Source organism: Camellia sinensis, chromosome 2, assembly GCF_055761805.1.
Source record: "Camellia sinensis isolate YWXY chromosome 2, ASM5576180v1, whole genome shotgun sequence".
Taxonomy (NCBI): domain Eukaryota; kingdom Viridiplantae; phylum Streptophyta; class Magnoliopsida; order Ericales; family Theaceae; genus Camellia; species Camellia sinensis.
In genome coordinates this window covers 70329899-70336409 of record NC_138962.1, presented here as the reverse complement: position 1 = coordinate 70336409, position 6511 = coordinate 70329899, and the positions used below count along the sequence as shown (strand labels likewise).

The 6511-nt window shown below is 33.1% G+C and overlaps 1 long non-coding RNA gene across 1 annotated transcript; it reads left to right on the top strand.

Moving 5' to 3' along the window:
• Positions 1-282: 282 nt before the first annotated feature.
• Positions 283-5124, top strand: LOC145820107 (uncharacterized). Its single transcript, XR_014361074.1, has 5 exons — positions 283-516; positions 731-787; positions 1102-1158; positions 4454-4508; positions 4990-5124. It is a non-coding gene; the product is annotated as an uncharacterized LOC145820107 (long non-coding RNA).
• The last annotated feature ends 1387 nt before the right edge of the window (positions 5125-6511 follow it).

Genomic DNA, 6511 nt, shown 5'->3' with positions numbered 1-6511 from the left:
GTGTTCGAAAAACTGTTTATTAAATTTTTTTGAAAAAATGGTTTGTAGTTCGATGATCCGAACACGTAGTTTCTGATATCCGATCAATTTAATTTTTTACAGGTATGATATACTCAACAAATCTTAAATATATGACTGGTTCGGATTATCGAAATTAAACCGAAAAGTAAACCCAATGACCTAGCAAGAAGGGAGTTAAGGAGAGAGATGAAGGAGACGATCTTGATTCGACCTGCCTACCCACGTTCCCCTATCTCTCTCTCTCTGTTCTCAACTTGAACAAAATGAAAAAACCCACCCTCTTCATCGACAACTTTTTCTCACCCTTTGCATCACCCACCCTCTTCGCTACCGACGCTCCTCCTCCTCCTCTGTCACGCTCACGCTCCTCTTCAGCAACCCTTTGATTTCAATTTACAACTCACAAATCCTTCGATTTCATGCTCTTCTTCAACAACCCTTCGATTTCATGCTCCTCTTCAACAACCCTTCGATTTTAATTTACAACTCGCAAAGGTAAGATTTCAATTTACAACTCGCAAGCTAAGATTGTCAATTTCCTCTTTCCCTTACAACCCTTCTTGATTTCAGTATTGTTGATTGTGATTTTTTTTTTTTTTTTTCCTTTCTCTGCTCTTGCCTTCTTCTATTGTGTTTTGCTTTTGCCTCTCCCCTTCTCTCTCTGTTTTTCCAGTAGATGGGTGATGCCTATTTGAAAATTTTGATGCAGGGCTTCTACCGAAACGACATGGAAGAAGTGATCAAGTTCTTTGAAACCCAACACAAGGTAATGACATCCATTGTTACTACTTATACATATAAAGTTGACTGTATAGCATTATAATACTAGGACAAAAACGTTGCATCTTCAATTTTGTAGCAACTGTCATCTTGAAATGTTTGATTTCAAATATGATAATACCAATAACCCACTTTCTGGTGTTCAACTGCTTTGGAATATCATAGACTTTTCCGAAGATTGCTCTGTATAGAGAGTTTCTGGCACACATTCAAATTTATTTTTATTTTTTTTAGTAGTACATGTTCAAATTTTTCCTCACATGGTAAGATTGTCAATTTCCTCCTTCCCTTACAATGCAGGGCTTCTACCGAAACCACATGGATGAAGTGATCAAGTTCTGTGAAGCCCAACACAAGGTAATGACATCCATTGTTACTACTTATATATACAAAGCTGAGTGTATAGCATTATAATGCTAGGACAAAAATATTGCATCTTCAATTTTATAGCAACTATCATGTCAAAATGTTTGATGTCAAATATGATGGTACCAATAACCCACTTCTGGTGTTCAACTATTTTGGAATATCATAGCCTTTTCCGAAGATTGCTCTGTAGAGAGAGTTTCTAGCACACATTCAAATTTATTATTTTTTTTAGCAGAACATGTTCAAATTTTTCCTCACAAGGTAAGATTGTCCTGTGAAGTAATATTTTCTTGTCATTGCCCTTTGAATGTTGCAAACATATTGATTTCTTGATGTGCTTGAATTATGTATGCCTAATTATAAAGGCATTGCTTGAGGGTGGAATGAAATTGTTGTCATTGTCCTGTGAAGTAATATTTTCTTGTCATTGTCCTTTGAAATCAAACCTATTTGAAATCAAACCTATTTTTCCTTAACCTTTTGGTATGATGATGTCAATAGTGGAATGAACACGAGCTTAATTATAAAGGCATTGTAGTTTCTTCATTTTCATTTTGGTTTCAATTTGAGAGTGGAATTGTTGTCATTGTCCCGTGAAGTAATATTTTCCTGTCATTGTCCTTTGAATGTTGCAAACATATTGATTTCTTGATGTGCTTGAATTCCGTATGATGATGTTGAGAGTGGAATGAACAAGAGCCTAATTATAAGGGCATTTGTAACGCCCTCAAAATAATACATAAAACCCCACATCCTTGACATGCATAGACATAAGAGAATAAAACATAATTCCATTCATCAGAGTATTAAGTACAAAAGTATTACATGTTGACATCAAAAGTAAATGCCCTACGGGCTTACAACTTTCCAAGTCAACACTTAGGTACAACAAAAGAAGAGTTCTAACTCTTTATACAAAATAATCCCTTGGCTTGAATTTACATGTAATATCAAAAAGAGAATAACAAAAGATCCTTCAGTCTCTAAGCCTCTCAAGCTACGTCCTTGGAGGTGGCATATCACCTGAACCTGAAAATGATGCCCCATATAGGGTGAGCCAAAGCCCAGTAGAGATATACTAAACCAGATATGAGCAATAACTAAAACATTAGCATATGATAAATGGCTAACACTTGTAAACCAACTTACAATACAATTCAGTTCCATGACAAATATGTACATGTTTCATTCCACTTTCCTTTTCTTAACCAATTCAATTCATAAACATGACTCAGAACCTGGCTATTCAATTAAATGAGACTATATCTCATATTAAAACACTTCCATTATTCACAATTCAATGAGACTACAACTCATGTTAAAACACTTCCAATATTTCAATTATTTACGTTAGGCAAACGTAATTAGAATTTCAGGACTTTCACTCTGGATACTCCGGCCAACTTAGTTATCACTGGAGTCCATCCCCTATCTCCTCTCAAACCATGGAGTACATCCCCTATCTCCTCTCAAACAATATACATATACAATGTATTTAAACACTTATCATATACAATGATTAATCAATACACATATTCGATGTATTATTCCAACCGTCATATTCAATGTGATTAGTTTCAGTTTTTCCTAATCAACATACAGTGTCTATAACAATCAAGACTATCCTCCACCGATAGCCCAAAGCAGTTATCTCTAAACAGATAATAAATTTATCAAACAGATAATATATCAACATTTCCATGAGTGAGTGATTAATTAATCCAACTACACCATTCCATCTCATAATTTCTCAATTTCATTATTTCCGATCCAATTTCACATTTCCATAATTAATTTCATTAATTATACCAATGACCTAATTTAACCCAACTTAGGCATTTTCTCCCATTTTCTCAATATTGACTCAAAGGTCCAAATATCATCAATAACCAACAATAATTCCATTTTTCATAGTTTCACACACACATGGATTTTAACATTTGAAAACCCCCTTTTTATAACTTAAAATTAAACCCTAACTTTCTCAAAATTACCATAATCCACCATTTATACAAAATACATAATATCTATATCAAAACCCATAGAAAGGAGTAGGTTATCCCTACCTCAAGAGAAGAGACTCAAAGGAGATGAAGGTGAAAACCCAAGATGCTCCAAACACCAACTTTCTTGGATTGAAATGAAGCCCACACCAAGCTCCACACTTTTTACAAAGGGACTAGGGTAGGAGACCACTAGAGCTAGATGGATTTGTAAAGAGAAGGTATGTAGAGAGAGAGAGGGAGCAGCCGTTCTAGGGTTTGGAAGAAAGAAGAGATGAAAAAGTGAAGAAGAAACACGCTGCTGCAACTGATATATTCGAGGCTCGCTCGAGCGAAGGTGTGGTCGCTCTAGCGACCAAACACAAAGAAACCTCGCTCAAGCGCAGAAAGCCTCGCTTAAGCCAAGAATTCAAAGCTTCAGGTCTGCAACCCAGAAGCACGCTCGAGCGAAGAAAATCTCGCTCGAGCGAAGAAACCCAAAACATACAGCTCGCTAGCTCGAGCGAAGGAAAGCTCGCTCGAGCCAAGAAATGCAACTCTCAGGTCCAGAACCGGACGCAGATGCAAGCTCGAGCGCAAGACTTCTCGCTCGAGCCACCAGATACAACACTCAACTCTCGCTTGAGCGAAGGGATCCTGGCTCGAGCGAAGGAACTAAAACACAGAGCTCGCTCGAGCGACAAAAGTCTCGCTCGAGCGAAGACACAAAAATCTGGGCAGCAACCATTTGCTCCTAATTACAACCAATCTGTTACAAACCTGCCCAACACATTCTAAAACTCAAATATAAGGAATTAAAGGACGGAAATGAAACATATACAATAACAAACATCTACGGAACCGAGTCCGGAATACAATAACCAATGGAGGGAAAACCGAGATCACTATAGCATTGCAGTTTCTTCATTTTCATTTTGGTTTCAGTTTGAGAGTGGAATGAAATTGTTGTCATTGTCTTGTGAAGTAATATTTTCCTTTCATTTTCCTTTGAATGTTGCAAACGTATTGATTTCTTGATGTGCTTGAATTCTTCTTTCCTTAAATTCTTCAATTGAAGTTTCTAGCGTATTTAAATTTTGTCCTTCAACTTTTTTGTTTAATTACTTCTTGAATTCTTCTTTCCTTCATAGAGGAGATATTATATAAATTTTTCTTCCCACTCACTGCAATATACAATTGTTACTAACAATTATATATTATTTGTTCCTCAATGGGTTTGAATCATTAATTTCTGAAATTCCTCGCTCCTCTTTCTTTGTTGATTTCATTGTTTTTACCAGTTACCAAACAGAAATTTTCGACTCTAGAGTAGGAACTGAACTGATTCTCACCAAGGTAATCTCTTTCTCCTTCTCTTTCTGCTCTGTTTTGTTACCCACAAAAGGTGCAAAATAAAAACATTTGATTTTTGGTATTATGGATTTTTAATTCTTGAAACTCTAGAAAATGAAAACCTCAACATCATTTTGATAGGTAAGAAAACCCACCATTTTGATAGCAATTTGATAGAAACCTTTTTTTATTCTTCAAGTCACTGCCTCACTTCTTAGGGGTTTGTATGGTTGCTCACGTCTAATTTTGAATAATCTGAATAGCTAACCCCAAATCTTTGACAAAACTTTAGCTTTATGAAACATTCACATATGTGGATGTATGCTTAAGTATTTGGTTGTAATCTTTGTTTAAAAAAATAGTACAGTTGATTTTATTTAATGAACCTTAGGTTTAATTTTAGTTAGATTTGCCCATTAACATTGATTTGAAGTTTGATTTTTTTTTGCTACCTACTAATTGTTATACATAATGCTTCAACTAGAAAATGAGTTGTGCATTATCACATGGATGGAAACTCAAAGGAGCATGATCATCCAAAAATGAACACTTCACACAAGGTAAGCTTTAATTGTTTTAAAATTTAATTTTGTTTTTGTTTTACAGCCTTCAAAAATTCTTCTTCCTTATAACAAGACTCTTAGTTTTAATAAAGAAAATTATTCACTCCCCTTACAAAATTTGAGTTTAATCTATTTTGAAGCTTGTATGATTTATCGGCATTCTCAATTGGTCTGTCTACACTATTATTTGCTTTTCTATTCATTTGTTTACTTTAGTAATGCATACATATATCTATTCTCACTTCGTCATTGAATGACATAATTCAATTGACCATAATAGTAATGTTCAATTCTTCTTAATTCATAGCTATTGATTTTCCTATTTCTCATATGTATTTTGATGCGATTTTTCATGTTACAGTTTCTTTTGATGCAATTATTTTTCATTACAATTTCTTTCAATTTCTCATATGCATTTTGATGTGATTTCTAGCAGCTATTGGTTTCTTGAAGCGAATTTAAGCGAATGATTTTGTTGCAGGTGACTGATCCATATTAGAAACATTGGGTTACATTGCTTCTACCTGTGTGTCATTGGTTGGCTGTCTCATGTTAATTTTTTTTTTTTTTTTTTTGTGAGGGGGGGTTAGCTAGCATGATTCTTTTGTACCAAAATGTAGGCATTGAAACCTGATAAAGCGAAAGGGTTACCAGTTATGATACTAATTAAATAACATTCTTTTATTGAAGGTTATCCCATTCTAACTTGCTATAGTGTATAGAAAAGTCATTTTGGCGTGGATAAAAATCTAAAATTTGCTATTTAGACTTTAAGTTTAGCAAATATTTCTAGATTCTTTGCTTATACTACATTCAAAAATATAATTCATTTTTTGGACTTTAATTTTAAAATTTGCTATTTGAAATTTATAAATACTTTCACTAATTCAATGTGTAGAAACAATTTCAGTTTCTTATATGTGAAGTTTTAAATCGGAGTGATATTACCACAGGTAGAATGTTAAAAATAAATTATTTCAAAAAATATTGTACTACAAAAATTGCAAATATTAAAAAAATACGAAATTGTACTGAATTATCGTATTTTTATTTATTTAGTTAGTTAGAGAATTATTTTTAAAAATTTCACAAATATTATAATTTTTCAGTATATCTAGATTAGGTATATATAAAAAAATATTTGCATAAAATAGTAAATAAAAAATTTAATTTTAAAAAAAATGAGTTAAACCAAACAAGGTATTAATTTTTCATTTTGTCTCTTTGAGTAGAATCCAAAAAAAATATTAAAATATATATATATTTTTTTTTAAAAAAAAAAAGGTTAATTAAAAATAAGGAAAATTACCAATAAGTCATATTTTACTCTTAAGATTACTATTGAGTCCTATCAAATTTCAGTATAAACAATTAAGTTCTATTTGTCATAAAATATTCTCAAAAGGTTCATTCCTCTATAACGATATATGCTAACCTAATTTT